We start from the raw sequence: 18525 nt of genomic DNA, 5'->3' as shown, positions 1-18525 counted from the left end.
AAATGCTTAAAATTCATAAGGTTTTAAATTATAATTTGGACCTTTATACAAGTATGATGTAGTATATAAAAATACCACACATATTTGTCCATAAAAGTATTCATATGTATCCATAAAAGTATAGTTAATTACACAGTTTTTAAAGTTCTCTTGCAGGTTAATCTGAGCCATGAATACCAATCAAATAGATACATCAAAAGCTAAAATTCTAAATTATTCTTTTCTTCAAAGTATTTGACATCACTGGATAAGTGATGAAGACAGGCACTACTCTAGTTGAACTCTTAAAAAGAACATCTTAGTATAATGGATAAAGGCTTAATTAATTTCTAAGAACTATTTAAGGTTTCACTTCTAGATTTTTTTTTTTGAGACTTAAAATATGTTATAGGAGGGGGCGGAGCAACATGGCGGGGAGGAGACGCTGCGAGTAAGATCTCCCATTAAAAAAAGTGAATAGGGAGGAAAAGCGGCAGGTCCCAGTGAGAACTGGGACACGGAAGATAAACGGGTGACGCCAGCAAACTACCCGAAGAAGAAAGTGGCCATAAAAGAGGACCAGAAGGGAGGGAAGCGCAGAACCCTGCTCCCCTCCCCCGCCCACAGAGGCGGCACTCTCCGACCCGCAGAGAGGAGGAAACAACAAACCAAAACGGCCAACAAGAACAAACGACGCAGCAAGCGGGACTGTGAGCGGAAAGGAACTATTGCAGCCACCACACCCCGTGAACGGGAGCTGAGGCGAACCCTGCAGGATCCGCTGCGGCGGTGAGCGAACGGCTCCGGGCGCCATTAGAGAAGAACAAAGACCCCGGGAGACGCGCACACAGCCCGGGCTGCCAGTAAGCTGAAAAGCAAGTGCAGACCTGGATCGCGGCTGCCCAGGTCCCCGCGCCTGCGACCTAGGCTTGCGGGGAGACGACCTAGGCTTGCGGGGAGACGACCTAGGCTTGCGGGGAGACGCGCGGAGGTCCTCACTGAGGTGAAGGTCCCTCCCTGAGTAAGCAGGATCCAGGCACCCAGGCACGGGAGCGGTGCAAAAGGCGCCATTCCCGCGCCACTGAACTGGGCTACAGCCCGCGTCCTGGACCTGAGGGCTTTGAACTGAGACCCGGGGCACGAAAATTCGGGGCGTGGTTTCTCCACGACGGTGGGGCACAAGGCAGACACAGCACCCCAAAGCTGTTGAGGTGTACCCTACCATTCCCGCTCTGTTCTCTGTCCCACGGGGTGGGGGAGGCGAAAAACAGCCCCCCAAGGACAATAGGAGAGATCTCTGGCGCCACCTAGCGACCAGGAAAAAAAAAGTCACTAACACCCTATAAAACAGGACATTTCTTAAGACTGCTTGAAAAGGGCAGAAGGTTTCTGGAGGACCCAGTGGCCAGCCGGGAAGTTATTCCACGCCAGGCCCCTTCCGACCAGCAGTCTGAGCCCACAGAGGGAACAGGCACCCACGTCCGGGGCAGACCGGGTGCGCAGAAGAGTGTGCCTGAAACCGGAGGCGCAGGGACTGCATCCCGCTTCGCCATTTGAGAACAGGGACATTTCTTCAGTAAAAACTGCCTAAAACCAGCAGAAAGCTCCCCCAGAAGACAGAGATGGCTCCTGGAAGAGCCAGAGGGGAGCGGAGAAGTTCACCCAAGATGTCAGGCAGTCCGAGCAACACAGTGTCCCAACGCATACGACAAATTAGAAAACAGACAGTAGGGAGTAGAAGAACCACACGCAACCTAAAAACTCCTCAGGAAAGAAGCACACCACAAAAAGAAAACCACTCCCCAGATTGCAACGACAGCAACTTGGAAGAACTTCTGAGCCTTCCAGAAAGAGAATTTAAAATTGCCATGATTAAAAAAGTGATAGATCAGAAGAAGGAAATTGAGTCTCTAAAGAGGGAAGTAAGAGAAATGCAGGAGATCAAAGAATTAATGGAGGAACTAAAGAACTCTGGGAAAAGCAATGAAAGCAGAATAGATGAAATGGAAGAACGAATAAGTAATCTTGAAGACACAGAAATAAAAAGAACCAAAACAGAAAAGGAAAGAGAAGTACGAAGGAAAAAGAATGAAGAAAGACTTCGGGAACTATCTGACTCCATGAGGAAAGGAAATATAAGAGTTATAGGAATTCCAGAAGGAGAGGAGAGAGATGTAGGAACAGAGAAAATATTCATGGATATAATTGAAGAGAACTTCCCAAATGAGAAGAAGGAGCTGAAAATTGATATACAAGAAGCAAGAAGAACACCAAACTTCCACGACGAAAGGAAAAACACAGCAAGACACATAATAGTAAAGCTCCCAAGAATCCAGGACAAGGAAAAAATAATGAAGCTGACAAGAGGGAAGAAACAGATAACATTCAAAGGAAAACCAATCAGGCTGACATCAGACTTCTCTGAAGAAACACTACGGGCAAGGAGAGAGTGGAGGGACATAGTCAACAGACTCCAAGAAAACAGATGCCAACCAAGAATACTCTATCCCGCAAAGCTCTCTTTCCTCCATGAAGAAAGAATATGGACCTTCCCAGACAAAGAGAAACTCCGGAATTTCATTGCGACTAAACCCCCACTCCAAAAAATACTACAAGGAATCCTAAAGCCAGAACCTCAGAGGGACGAATAACAACGAAAGAAGACCAAAATAAAAAAAAAAAATTATTAAAAGAATAAATAAATAAAATCAAAGGAAAGACAAACATAATGGCAAATACAGATGCTAACATATCAATATTAACTCTAAATGTAAATGGACTAAACTCTTCAATAAAAAGACACAGAGTTGCAGCCTGGATTAAGAAACAAAACCCAACCTTTTGCTGTCTCCAGGAAACACATTTAGCTACAAAAGATAAAAATAGGCTCAAAGTCAAAGGATGGAAAACAATCCTACAAGCAAATGGGCCAAAAAAGAAAGCAGGAACAGCTATACTTATATCAGATAAAACAGACTTCAAACTCAAAAAAATAAAAAGAGACCCCAATGGTCACTACATTATGATTAAGGGGACAATACTTCAAGAAGAAATAACACTCATTAACATATACTCACCAAACGAAGGAGCACCAAAATATATCAGACAACTGTTGTCCTCTCTGAAAACAGACATCAGAGAAAACACATATGTAGTGGGAGACTTCAACACACCACTATCAACAATGGATAGATCAACAAGACAAAAAATAAGTAAAGAAACTAAAGCTCTAAATAAGGACCTAGAGCATTTGGGCTTAACAGACATCTATAGAACACTAAACCCAAAAAAAACGGAGTACACATTTTTCTCAAGCGCACACGGATCATTCTCCAGGATCGATCACATACTGGGGCACAAGACAAACATCAACAGATACACCAAGATTGAAATCATACCAACCATCTTTTCTGACCACGAAGGCATCAAACTAGAAATAAATCATAAAAAGAAGGCAAGGAACTATCCTACCTCATGGAGATTAAAAGCCACACTACTGGAAGACCACTGGACTAACGAGGAGATCAAAGAAGAAATTAAAAAATTCTTTGAATTGAATGACAAGGAGGACACCAATATCCTAAATGTATGGGATGCAGCAAAAGCAGTAATAAGAGGAAAATATATAGCAATAGAAGCTCACATCAAAAAACAAGAAAGAACTCAAAGAAACAACCTAATCTCGAAGCTCAAAGATCTAGAAAAAGAACAACAAAAAAACCCCAGAACCAGTAGAAGAAAAGAAATAATAAAAACCAAAGCAGAAATAAATGAAATTGAAACTAAAAAAACAATCCAAAAGATCAATGAAACCAAGAGCTGGTTCTTTGAAAAAATAAATAAAATAGACAAACCCCTAGCCAGGCTCACAAAGGAAAAAAGGGAGAAAGCACAAATACACAGAATCATAAATGAAAGAGGAGAAATCACAACGGACACAGCAGAAATCAAAAGAATAATCAGTAACTACTATGAACAGTTATATGGAAACAAGTTCAACAATCTAGAGGAGATGGACAAATTCCTACAACTCTACAATCACCCAAAGCTAGATAAAGAAGAAATAGAACACCTAAACAGACCAATTACAAGCAGCGAAATTGAAATGGTAATTAAAAACCTCCCCAAAAACAAAAGCCCAGGACCTGATGGATTTACAAATGAATTCTACCAAACATTCAGAGACGAATTAGTGCCTATCCTTCACAAACTCTTCCAAAAAATTGAGAAGGAAGGGACAATACCAAACACGTTCTATGAAGCCAACATTACACTAATACCAAAACCGAATAAGGACAACACAAAAAAGGAAAACTATAGGCCAATCTCCCTAATGAACACTGATGCAAAAATCCTCAATAAAATTTTAGCTATCAGAATCCAACAATGTATCCATAAGATAATTCACCACGACCAAGTTGGATTCATTCCAGGGGCACAAGGATGGTTTAACATCCGAAAATCAATCAACGTTATCCAACACATCAACAAAAAGAAATATAAAAACCATATGATAATATCAATAGATGCTGAGAAAGCTTTCGACAAAGTGCAACACCCATTCATGATAAAAGCCCTTGAAATTCTTGGGATACAAGGAACATACCTCAACATCATAAAGGCCATCTATGACAAGCCAACAGCCAGTATCATTCTCAATGGTGAAAAGCTGAAAGCAATTCCATTAAGATCTGGAACAAGACAAGGATGTCCACTCTCACCACTGCTTTTCAATATAATACTGGAAGTCCTAGCCAGAGCAATAAGACAAGAGAAAGACATCCAAGGAATCCAAATAGGAAAAGAAGAAGTCAAACTATCACTATTTGCAGATGATATGATAATATACATAGAGAACCCCAAAATCTCCACAGAAAAACTAATTCAACTCATCAATCAATTCAGTAAAGTGGCAGGATACAAAATCAACACGCAAAAGTCAGTGGCCTTCCTATACACAAACAATAAATCTGAAGAAGAAGAAATCAAAAAAACCACCCCTTTTATTATCGAAACAAAAAAAATCAAATATTTGGGAATAAATCTAACAAAAGAGGTAAAGGACCTATACAAAGAAAACTATAAAACACTGTTAAAAGAAATAGAAGAAGACACAAAGAAATGGAAAGACATCCCCTGCTCATGGATTGGAAGAATAAACATTATTAAAATGGCCATCCTACCAAAAGCAATATACAGATTCAATGCTATTCCAATCAAAATCTCAATGGCATTCTTCAAAGAAATAGAACAATTATTGATGAAATTCATATGGAATCACCAAAAACCCCGAATAGCCAAAGCTCTACTGAAAAAAAAAGAAGGAAATGGAGGCATCACACTCCCAGACTTCAAACTATACTACAAAGCCATAATCATCAAAACTGCATGGTATTGGAACAAGAACAGACATACAGACCAATGGAATCGAATAGAAAATCCAGAAATAAACCCACAGATTTATGGTCAACTAATCTTTGACAAAGGAGCAAAGACTATGCATTGGAGCAAAGAAAGTTTGTTCAATAAATGGTGCTGGGAAAACTGGGTCGCTACATGCAAAAGAATGAAGCTTGACCACTACCTCACACCATACACAAAAATCAACTCAAAATGGATTAAAGAACTAGACATAAGACCTGAAACCATAAAATACATAGAAGGAAATATAGGCGAAACACTACGGGATTTGCACATCAAAGACATCTTTACAGACACATCACCCAAAGCAGTGATAGTGAAGAGAAAGATAAACAGCTGGGACTACATCAAATTAAAGAGCTTCTGCACAGCAAAAGAGACAATAACAAAAACAAAGAGAAACCCCACCAACTGGGAGAACATTTTTGCACCCAACACTAATGATAAAGGACTGATCACAAAAATCTGCAAAGAGCTGATGAGACTCAGCAACAACAAAGAAAATAATCCAGTCAAAAAATGGGCAGAAGAGCTAAAAAGAAACTTCTCTGAAGAGGAAATGCAAATGGCCAACAGACATATGAAAAAATGTTCAACATCACTTGTAATCAGGGAAATGCAAATCAAAACTACCATGAGATACCATCTCACACCAGTGAGAATGGCACATATTAAAAAAACTAGCAACAACAAATGTTGGCGAGGATGTGGAGAAAAAGGAACTCTTGTGCACTGTTGGTGGGAGTGCAAACTGGTCCAACCACTATGGAGAGCTGTGTGGAGATTTCTGGACCTACTAAACATAGAGCTTCCATATGATCCAGCAATTCCACTCCTAGGTATTTACCCAAAGGACACAGAAACATCAATTCCAAAGAGCACCTGCACTCCTATGTTTATAGCAGCACTATTTACAATAGCTAAGCTTTGGAAACAACCCAAATGCCCAAAAATAGATGACTGGATCAAGAAGATGTGGTACATATATACCATGGAATATTACTCAGCATTCAAAAAAGATAAACACATGGATGGCACTGGAAGGGATCATGCTCAGCGAAATAAGCCAAAAAGAAAAAGAAAAATACCGGATGGTCTCACTCATAGCAGGAATCTAGAAAACTTAAATAAGGGACCAGGAAAATGAATATAAGAAAGTGAAAATCAAAATCAACAAAAAAACTATGAACCAGAGACACTTTTTGGGGGGTGGGGGGGCGGGAGGGGAAGGATTGGGGTCAGAATGGGGCATTTGCAATTGTATGGGGGAATATAAAAATAAAATTTAATATTTAAAAAAAAATAAAATATGTTATAATTCTTCCATAGAGAATTATTTTTCCATGGCTAAAAATTACTTCAGTGCATCACTTATCGTAATATAAGCATAGATAACATATACCAATTATTTTAATTGTTTCACACATATATTTAAATTGTCCCCAAGGGCTGTAAGATAACTATTGCTGAATATGCTAGTATATAAACACCAATAAGGGAGAGATGAAAGTTGTAAATGCTATTAAGAAGTTGGTGACATTCACTGAGAATTATAAAGTGGGCTCATGATAGTCAACTGCCTTCAAAACATATCTCTCTTGAATAAGTCATATTAAATCCACTGTTTTAAAAACAGCAACAAATACATCTGCAGTTAGTAGAAAAAACATAAGTTCTGTAAACACATTCACATTCTACCAGTTACCACAAGCTCTTACCCTCTGAGCCTCAGTTTCCACATTTGTAAAATAGAAACAACAATCACCTCCACTTCACACAGTGTTGTAAAGAGGTTTATTAGTAATGCACTGTGCCTAACACATTGAAAGTACTCAATAACTCCATTCTTTCAAATTTTGTTTGTTGAGCTCCACTGTCATGCATTGTTATAGATACCAGATAAACCAGGGAACAAAGCTGATAAAAACCTTCGCCTCAGGAGTTTACCTTCTTATGTTAATTTATTTTGCCTTGTCTTGGGCCAGGGACAAAAGCTGAGTACTTTGGGGATGAATAAAATAGCCCCAGAAGAATGCAAAAACTCAATTCAACAACAAAATAACAGAGAAATCATGCAGGATGTGAATATAGGTAAACAGAAAGACCTATAAGAAGGCATCTGAAGCAAGAATGGGAAAAGAGGACAAGCTTTTTAAATGTGCTTTGGGAAATGTTTGGAATCTGACAGAGATTTATAGATTTAAGAAAAAGAAATACCATGAATAAAAACAAGGAAGCTAGAAGCCCTGAGTCTTAAATAATTAAAAAAAAGCCCTCAGTATTAAATAATACTGAGTAGCTCAATGTGGCTGGAGTTTCAAGTACGAATTAAGCAAAGATGGGAAATGAAGATAGAAATCCATGTAGGGACTATTTAAAGTTATTACTAAAATTAAGAATTTATGCTGAGTTTGAAGGAAATGGGGAATCAGTGAAGATATTTAGAAGAGTGTGATAGGCCACGGATATCAAAGGATTCCTTTGCAAGAGGTGTGAAAGAAAATCTAATGGAGATTAGTCCAGAAAAACTGAGTAATGTCAAGTGTTACAGGGCAGGGAGAGGGGCAGCCCAAACCCCGCAAACCTGCCTATTCTAAATGGGTTCTGCCATCCACTGCATCAACACAAAACATATAAGACTTTAATGGGAAGGAACTTTAATACAACTAGGGAACAATACAGGAAAGGCAAAGAATATAGTTTCTAAATGAAGCACCCAAAGTTACCCGTCCCCTCGTGGGTAAAAGTCCATCCAAATGGGATTGGCCCAGAGCAAAGCGCCAGAGCCTGCCACAAGTCTAAAGCATCTTCCAGTGGGGACCACTGGAAAGGTTCAGAAACAGAAAGGTTCAGAAACAGAAAGGTTCAGAAACAGAAAAGGTTCAGAAACAACCAGACAAGCCGGGAAGGAAAAGAGCAAAATCAAAATCAAGATAAAAGCTGCCATTGTCACCTCCCCACGGGTCTCACCCACATCTGTGTCACCCAGTCCACGACCAAAAGACAAGCGCAGTTTCTTCACATGTCTCTTGGCCCCATGTACCTCCTCCAGGTCTGGAACCTCCCCCTTTCCTGGGGACCACCCTGTTACATAAGTAATGTACTTAGAACACAGTTTACCACTGGCCAGCAAGGAATGGGATTGTTAGATATTCAAAGCCATCAAGTCTTGAGTGTGCCTCTGTGACAAATGAGTCCATTTTACAATTGCAATGAACACTGTCAATTTCTTAATACCATTTACAGCTTCAGCTGTCCCTTACTGATGTTTGTATACTATGTGTACTTAGTGTTACAGAGCAGCCCCGATATAAAACGGGTCGCCTGGCTGAGGGTCCTCACCTGCACACTTAAAAGGGACTTATTGATACTCCACTGCAGATACACACAAAAGGTTAATAAAAGGTTTATTTACAAGGGAAGGGGGAATGAGGAAATGTACAAATCAGGGAAAAATAGGAAAATAAAATCTTACATGCGCCCTACCCGATCCGCTGACCTGGAAACCCAATGGCACTCTGAGAGCTGGCCGAGAGCCAAAAGGGGACCCCCCCCAAGGCCCACGTGTTTGGTTTTATACCAAACCTGGCTGCTTAACTCCACCCTCAGGTCCCAGCTACCTTCCCTTTGGTGGTGATGGGATTTGTCTTTCCCAATGTCCTGATGGCTTTGGTCTGGAGTAGGGGTGGGGTCCACAAAGCCTGTATGGAATTAGCTCAGGACATCATTTCCCCCTATTAGTACATAAAGTAGTGACTACAACCCAATCAAGCAGGGGGGAAAAAAATGTGACAAATTGGGAACTGGACATCACTATACCCCTTCTTTTGCACACATCTGACTCAAATGTGACAATTCAGAAGTCAGATTGAAACTCAGTAAATTCCCTTTTCTCTCAGTCCTTGGTTTGGGAATTTTAAGAAGTATAATAATGCTTCTGATTCAGGTATTATCTAACAGTTAGAAATGTTGATTTATTGCCTAAAAGATATATAAGTAGAGAGAATCCTTGTGATGAAAACATCTGAGAATACCTCTCTAGGAAAGACCTTAGTTAAGATTTACATTATAATTAAGATTTCTACTATAATCTGTGATATTTCATTAAAATCTATAAGGGGAAAGGGATGTTGAAAAATAGCGCTAAGTAATTTTTAGTACTATTGATTGAAGAATAAGACTTTGCAGAATCTTAGGATTCAAAACTGATTTTCAACATTTGTCATAACCAAGACATGGGTTTTATTACCTATCCTACATAAAAGGTTGAGATTTTATAGGCTTTTTTTCCTAACAAGATTGTAGTTGTCTCATGTTCTGTATTCAGAAAGGCTTTCAATGGAATAAGTAGAGTTTAGAAAAATAAATTAAGGATTAGTTAATTAAGGCCTATTGGCATGAGACCCCAGCAGATGTGACCAACAGGAATAGAAAGCTCAAAGCAGTTCCCCAGATTGTTTCAGAAAACAGCTGGTGGCAGAAGAGCGAATAAGACTAGAAGAGGCTTTATTTGTGATGACCTGCCTTATAATCCAAATGTTTTCACCAGCAAATACAATTCAGAAACATAGAATTGCACACAATGAGGCATTGTGAAAATTGGGAAAGATAACATCCTCTTATGTGCTTGCTCTTCATTCTAGCACAGATTGCTTTTTTAGGATATGACTTTTTTTTTTTTTTAAGATTATTTATTTATTTATTTATACAAGCACTGGGTACAGTCAGAAGCGCGGGAGGGTGAGAGAATTCACCAGAGCCAGAGCGGGGAGCAGAGCAGAAGGACAGACGTTCACTGCTGAGGGGAGTAGCGGGCGGCAGGAGAGGTCTGCGCACCATGTGCGACCCTCCTCCGGTGGCCGGGGAGCAGCCGGGGATCGAACCAGCGCTGCAGAGGCTGTGGGCAGCTTCGCAACCCAGTGCTCAACCGCTGCGCCACTGGGGAGGCACAGGATATGACTTTTTACTGGTAACTAAAATACGTGATTGTAGAAATTTTAGAAACTACAGATTAATGCCATTAAAAAAAAAGAAGAAATCACCTATAATCCCACTACCCAAATATAAGTACTATTAGTACTTTGCTTATTTTTCATCAATAAAAGTTTCTGAGCATAAGTTAGATTTTTTTTTTTTTTTAAATTTATTTATTTTTTTATAGAGGCATGTTTTTTATTTATTTACTTATTTGTTTGTTTTTGCTTGTTCATACATGCACTGGGTACAGTCAGAAGAGCGGGAGGGTGAGAGAATTCACCAGAGCCAGAGCGGGGAGCACAGCAGGCAGAAGGACCGAAGTACACTGCTGAGGGGAGCAGCGGGCGGCAGGAGAGGTCTGCGCGCCATGTGGGACCCTCCTCCGGTGGCCGGGGAGCAGCCGGGGATCGAACCGGCGGCGCTGAGGCCGTGGGCAGCTTCGCAACCCAGCGCTCAACCGCTGCGCCACCGGGGAGGCCCAGCATAAGTTAGATTTTTGCAAGATGTCATTTTATAACTTACCTTTATCCATTCCTCATATCATTGAATAATCTTCCCCAACAACCTCATTTATTTTGAGTTGCTTGCCATATTTATTAATGTGATATGTGAAAATATGGTAACGTATTCCCAGGCTAAGTATTTTTTTCCATTATTGGTAGATCAACATCCCTTTCCCCCAACCTTATACAAGTGAATCTTTTTTCCTTTGTGAGTTGCTATTTATATCTATTTTTCACTGGGGATCATTTTTCTTAGGGGTGTTCATCTACCTCTCACTCTTCTCGATAATATATTTCGAATAGGGCATTCTGGCATATATAATATAGCTAGCTAGGAGTGTGTGTTCTAATTTTTCTTAGGATATTTCTTTGCAATATTTTTCAAAATGGTATTTGTGATTATAAAAATAATAGTTGGAAGAGAGGATTTGGGAATATCAGAAAAAAATAAGAAAATAAATAGCTATAACTCTACCACCTAGAAATTCATTACACTCTTTGTTTTTGGTGTTTATCATTGGATAGAACCATTGATAAAAACAGGAACAACAGCGAGTACAAACAGTTTTATCTAATGTTAGCCAATATCTGTTACTATAGAACAATGCCTGGTACATAGTAAGACTTAACAAATATTTAAGTAATGATATTTGATACATATTTATTTCAAAATTACATTTTGCACATTCACAATAATACAGTATTAAGTGCTTTTTTTCACTCAATACATCATAAACATCTTTCTAAATATTAAATTCCTTCAAAATATTTTTGGAAGCTCAATTTTATCATTATAGTCGATTAATTTATTTAAATAGTTTGTTATTGGACTATGAACCAGAGACACTCTATGGGGGGTGGGGGCGGGGAAAGGAGGGCTTGGGGTCAAAATAAGGGGGTTGTAATTGTAAGGGGAATATAAAAATAAAATTTAAATGATAAAAAAATAAATAAATAATAAAAAATAAAAAATAGTTTTTTTTATTGGGGGCTTTATTTTCTATTTTTTCAAGTTACAGATAACACCATGAACATAGATAAAAAATGTCAAATGAAATTCAGGTATTTTCCTCAAGACCTTATTTCTAAACCTAGGATTGAGTCCAAGACAGTGAAAACATACAGGTTTTAATACATATTCCCAAGTCATTACCACAACATACTTTTCATTGAGTATCATAAAAAATTCCAGTAAGGCCACAATTCTTATGAAACTAGTATCACTATTACTTCTTACTCTAACAGTGATACTACTTTTGTGAAAAGCATTATTTTTATGGCTAAGATGATTTCTGAAATGAAGTAAGTCCACCTAAGATAATAGAAGAGGAGCAATGTTTCCAAGACAACACAATCATAATAAAATTCTTCTAAGGAGTAAGGAAAGGTGCTCAGTTACTATCAACTGTTGACAAGAATAGCAAAAGCATCCTACACATACACAATTATTCCTTGTCTTGATAAATGGATCCTCCTTTTTAAAATCATTGACAAGCTATTAAAATTATCTATACCAACACACTGGGTTTTGAGACTCTGCAAGTGATCTTGTTTGTAGCATTGTTTTTGATTTTCTTTCAGAGAGTAAGACAGGCAATAAAGGCCTGACTATTCGATATTTTTTACATTTTTATTTCTGAATTAGATTTTCAAGGCCTTAAAGATGCGTCATCTCTAATCTATTGTAAATTAAAATCAAATTCTGAGCATTTTCCTTCATTTATTGACATCAAAATAAATCATAACCCATTTAATTTCCATTTAGCCACTACATAATTATATCAAATAAGTATCTGGTTCTTGCTATGCAAAGGTCAAACAACCTTGACATTCTGTTTTAGGCATTTAAATTCTCCATCTTTTCCATATAATTGAATAAATGTTAAATTAGCTGTTAAAATGTTATTTTTAAACTCCCTAAGGCTTTTCCAATGTTGCCAATTATTTTTCAACATGTACAGTGTGATCTCATGTTGATATAAGCAAACTCAGTGTAGGTATGTAATATGTGTTTGTAATGAGGAAAGAGTCTAGAAGGAGGAGACAGCATCTTGTGGGGTAGATTGGAGAACAGTTGGGCACTGAATGAGTTTACTCTGTTATAATGATAGTTTGTTATCTGTCCTTAACAAGTCAAAAAGTTTTTTTTTTTAGTTTGTATTTTTTAAGATGATACTGTCATAGAAATGTGACCAAGCCCAATTTAAAAATAATTCTCTCCTCTGGAGTTATTTTCCAATACAGTAATACTGGAGGATAAGAAGTCCTCTAACTTTGTTAACCCATCTTTCAAGGCTGTGGAGTCAGACTTTCTCAGACTATGAAATTGCTTTTCTCCTTGCAAAATAACTGGGGTGAGGAAAAAAAAAAAAACCAAAAAAAAAAAACAACAAGAAGAAACTTTGGTCTTACTTAGAGCGCATTCTAAATACCTGAGTTAAATGCCTTATTGATTCAGAGTAGTTTAAATATAATATATGCTTTCTAGAGGCACGGGAGCTCCCAAGTCATCAATAAGATCCTCCAAACTGAAGGGTTTCACTGACTAACCAAACGTCTGTGCTGTACATGGTCCAGTAGAATTACACGGTTTATAAGGTGAAGTGAAGGATGCCCCAACAACAAAGTTCTTCCAAGTTAGTATTTGTGTGGAAGAACACAAAGTTTATTGTAGGACTCGTTTAAAAACTATTCCTGAGCAAGCACCAACGCAAACACCTTTCTTCTTAATGAATCAACCCTTGGTTTATTTACTGTATTACAATTTCAATACACATCCTCTTCATCACCTTTGAGAGAGAGAGAGAGAGAGAGAGAGAGAGAGAGAGAGAGAGAGAGAGAGAGAGAAATTGCTTTCAACTCCATTTCACATTGGCTAGACAAAGGTAGGGAATTTATGAATGGGTATGTGTGTGCGCGCTTATTTTCCCTTTTTACAAAACCCAGCATTCAGAATAGATAAAAATAATTCCTCTTCTGAAATCAAGTGACTGCAAAATAGTGCAACTGCTTCACCTTCTCTTTTTTTGTGTAAGTTCAGTAAGTCTTATACTCAAGTGTCGAGGCACTTCATCAAACCTAAACCCAACCTCTGCAGGAAGGAGAGATCGAGGGGGTGAGCGAGATGGGGAGTTGAAACAGAAAGAGGAAAAGAAACAGAAAGAGTAAAAAGAGAGTGGATACGACACAGAGGGCAGGGGGACGGCCAGAGGGATTCGCTCGTGACCCTTACCAATTCCTCCCTGGGCACACATCACAGCATGCTGGTCACAAGTCGCAAAGTCCAAGAGAAGAATCTAGCGCAAATCCGGGGTGCAGGGAGGGTTATGCTTCTAGGCCAGCCATCTGCCTTAGGAAAAAGGCGATCACTTCTCAGACAGACCCCAAACTGCACCGCCAGAGCCGAAGCCCTAGCCCGGGGAGCTGCGGCGACCTTCTCCTAGTGGTGCAGCCGCCGCGGACTCAACCCCGGCTAACGCGAGCTGCCAATCGCGCGTCGCCCCGCCCCCCGGGAGGTCGAGGGGGCGGGGCCAGGCAGGGCTGGCCTCTGGCTCTTGCTGCTGGGCGGAGCAGGCTGTCCGCCGGGCGCCATGGACTCCTGGTCCCACCTCTGCCTTTCACGTTACAGTCCATATCGCCTGCGGTTGAGGGTTTGGTTCATTCTTCTTTTGCTGAAATTCTGTTTAACGGTTCACCCACGTAACTGGACTTGAAACGCTTGGCAATTACTTTTTGGAGAGTAAAGGGATCAGATCTAAACATTTATGATTGTAGAACTAGAAAATAAAACTTGAGAAAGAGATCACAGTTCTTATTTAGTGTTTTTTCCTCATTCCCTGGCCTTCAACTCCCACACTCTCTTGGTATAATGTGGTTTTGTCCATATGCTTAACAGACACAACTAAAAAAATTTTTTTATTCCTAAATCAATTTCAATAACCTGTCTGCTCTCACAGAATTGCTGATCAACTAATTGCTTTAAGCAAAGGCCAACAGTGGTAATAATTCAAACCAAAACCTAATCATCACTGGTTGCCAATTTTTTCATTCCGCTGAAACAAAAATAAAAGTGAAGCTAAAATATATTATTGAGCAAATGAATATAATAAATATTCCAGCAGAACTTCCAGCCCAGGTGCAATGAACACCCCAACGCGGGCATAATCGATGTTTGCTTACTTACACCGCCTTGCCTTTCAAGATTCATGGCCAGGGCCTCAGCACTCTCATCTGCAAGGTCAGGCAGTGGGCCAAACTGGTCTCTCTCTCCAAGGCCATCCCCAAATGCCTGCATCTTTCCCCTCTTGCCTTGCCCCCCTTGTCTGGGGACTTTGCAGCAATGGTTGTGCCTGCTGAAAGGCGATGTTATTAATGTAACAGATACAGACACAGTTGTGTATAAAAGGAACCCTTGGTCTTTAAACTGGTGCTCAGATCTCATGGGGCTACCCAGGCTTGGGACCTCATGCATGAGTAATAAAGCTGCTGCTGACCTCAGCATTCCTGAAGTACTGCTTGTTCTTCCTTTGCCTGGGTAAAAGGTTAGAATTTATTTCTACAACAAAAGGAGCGGCAAAAACCTCCATATCTCTCCTATTTTGTGCCTATGTCTTCCATTTTCTCAAAAGTGTTGCTAGAGTGAAGTAAGAGATCAAACCAATGTTTGTTTTCCTATCAGGGAAGAGCTCCCCAGACAGACACATGGAATTGCTTGGGAAATCCAAAAACTCTCAGGTAGAACTAGGGAGGCCAAACCAGTCCCTGCACCCACTGAGAAGTTGCCTCTCCCAGATCGGGAGAAACAAGTTCTGGGTGTGGTTTCCTGCGATGCCAGATTTGGAAACCTACTACTACAGGTATGGGCAAATCTCTATTAGAGTTTAGACAACTCTGGGAATAAACCTAGCCAGCCTAGCTGCAGACTGCTTAGCAGCAGACTGTTCCTGGCTATACTAGCTCTCTGTAGTCCTTTGTCCCCAGCCTGATTTGAGATGAAATAAATTTCCCATCTTCTAGCCAGCCAGGCTAGTTTTTCCCAATCGGTACCACTGCAGTTCCTAGCAGAGGACTTTTGTGAGAGGATGTATATCAGGCAATTCAGACTGGGGTCTGTATTTGCTACCAGTTTGGATTGCTTAAATCTAACTAGCTACATTTCAGAGTCATCTGGGGAGCTTGATGCTAAGGCCCCACCCAGACCAATTAAACTGGAATCTCTGGGGGTAGGGCTCTGGCAATTTCTATTTTTTTTAAGCTCCCCAAGAGATTCTAATCTGCAGCATGAGTTAAGAATCACTAGTTAAGGTTTAAAATATTGCTCTGGAGGAAAATATTATATTTAAGTTTAAAAATGCAGTAGCAGAATAATGTGAAACATTTTGTAATATAATTTGGCCCCCTATATATTCTTTACATATTGGTGTATTTAAATATAAATGTAGAAAATATGTGCCAAGATACACATCAAAATTATTTATTCAGAAGGGAAGGATGGGAGAATAGAATGAATTTATTATTTTTTCTATTTGTGTTTGTATCATTGACCAGAAAAAAGGAGCATATTTATCATTTATGAATTACAGGTTTCTAATCAAATATTTTAAATCAATACTTGTGAATATCATTGCAAATAACCCCTATTAAAATGGACTTTAGCTTATTTGTTTTTGCAAATGTCCTGTAATATTCAACTTTTCTCCAAAACGTTATTTCCATTTTGTTAAAAATTGTACATTAGCTGCCAAAATGTAAGTATTGAGCCATACAATCATTGCTAAAGTGAAAATACATTTACTTTCTTGTAATTTCATAAATATATTCATTTGTATATACCTACCTATTCGTGAAGTTTAAAAAAATCTAATATTTAAAGCCTGTTACATAGGGCCTCTCTGGTGGCACAGATGTTAAAGTCTCACTATCAAACTATCACCAGCCACTGTAGCATGAATTCCATCCTCGGCCTGGGAGTTAACCCACATGGCTCAGCAGACCTCTCCTGTCTCGCCTACTGCTCCCCTCAGCAGTGTATTTCGTCAGTCTGCCTGTTCTGTTCCCTGCTCTGTTGCTGGTGAATCCTCTCACCCTCCCGGGCATCTGGTTTGTACCCTAGTTCTTGTATAAATAAATAAATAAACCTTTTTTTTTTTAGATAAATATTTAAATAAATAAAGTCTGTGACATAGATGTCAGGAAATTTCATCTTTTCCAACTAGAAAATTATTTGTTAATATCACAATTGATACTAACACAATTGCCAGAATGAAACGTATGGTGCAGTAGGCGAATGCCTAGGTTTGACCTGGCTTTAAGCTTAGTTCTGCAAATTTTTAGGTTAAGGTCTTAGATGCCATTTCTAAGCAACATAGGGAAAATTAATCCAATAATATCTACATTAGTGTTTTTAAGAGTATATCAAAGCATGTAACTGAAGTGCTTTGTCATTGTGAAAAGCAAACAATGGTTACTTAATAAGGATAGTTATCAATTCATTGATTTCCATTTTCCCCTCTTTTTAAATAAACTCAAGGATTAGCATGATAATAGCAGAGTAAGAATTTATCAGAAAACACTTACAAACAGTAAGCATGATTCTTCTTGTAACCATGAGTCATTTCTTATCTTGTTATGTGCGAAAAAGAAGCATATTTATTCTTTGGGTCCACTGTTTTAACAGGTAACACATGAAACAATGTTTTCTTTGTTTGCTCAAAATGTTTGACATATAATGTTTCCTAAAATGACATAAACTGATTTGTCATGATTCATAATCAATCATTTCTTCTACTCTGTGCTTATCTTATTAACAAGGTGTGGCTCAAGTACAAAATTCCCCACCATCAGCTTTCTGACTAACTTTTGAATGAAAAGAAAGGTCAATGCCTCAGCAATTACACTTATTCCTTTGTAGATACACCCTGATTTTAGTAACATCATCACGAGACTTTCTCTCTCTCTTTGCTTATTTATTGAGCACTTGTAATTTTCTTTTTTGTATTTTTTTTTATTTTCTTACATTGTTGTTCATTTTTGTACAATATTTGATTTCGCCCCTCAGGTGTTGTCCCCATAAATCTATTATCACCACATCACCCATGAACTGTGACCATAGTCCCTTAGCACTTGTAATTTTCTATCTCACTTTCTCCTTACTCAGTTGGTACTTGTCAAACATTTCTCTATTAGGCACTGTCCTAAGTAGTTTACATCTGTTGCTTCACTTCATCCTCTTGTCAGTCCTGTGAGGTGGTTTCTAATGTGGAGGTGATAAATCTGAGACATAGAGAGATAAAGCAACTTACTCAAGATGGCACAGCTAGAAGGAAAGAGAGCTGAGGCGTGAATCTGACCTGAGAACCTACATTCTCCCGTGGATTATTCTGCATAGATTTCTATGAATTAGGATGATGCATATTAAGTGATTTTTGTTGGAAGGGGTAAAATCATGCCATTGTTATAATTGTCTCATTGAGGGGAGAAATTCTGTGTTTTTTTTAGAAACACACACATCATTTTCACTAGTTCACTAGCTATTTCATTTAGACTTTAATTTTATGCATATGCATGTCTTAAGAAAGAGGAATTGTGTGAGACTTACAAGAGAATTGGAAAATTGAAGGATAATTCCAGGGTTTGGGCTTAAGAA

General features: G+C 39.0%; 1 protein-coding gene across 1 annotated transcript in view; it reads right to left on the bottom strand.

The window, feature by feature from the left end:
- The window catches only part of ATP10D (ATPase phospholipid transporting 10D (putative)), a 92968-nt gene extending 78626 nt beyond the window's left edge, over positions 1-14342 (bottom strand). The window contains exon 1 of the mRNA XM_037530070.2: positions 14113-14342. The gene's annotated coding sequence lies outside the window, so the exon portion shown is untranslated. The remainder of the gene's footprint in view (positions 1-14112) is intronic.
- Positions 14343-18525: the final 4183 nt, after the last annotated feature.

The sequence above is a fragment of the Talpa occidentalis genome, unplaced genomic scaffold, assembly GCF_014898055.3.
Source record: "Talpa occidentalis isolate TD23 unplaced genomic scaffold, MPIMG_talOcc4v2.1 talOcc4.6, whole genome shotgun sequence".
NCBI lineage: Eukaryota > Metazoa > Chordata > Mammalia > Eulipotyphla > Talpidae > Talpa > Talpa occidentalis.
This window is presented reverse-complemented; position numbering and strand designations above follow the sequence as displayed.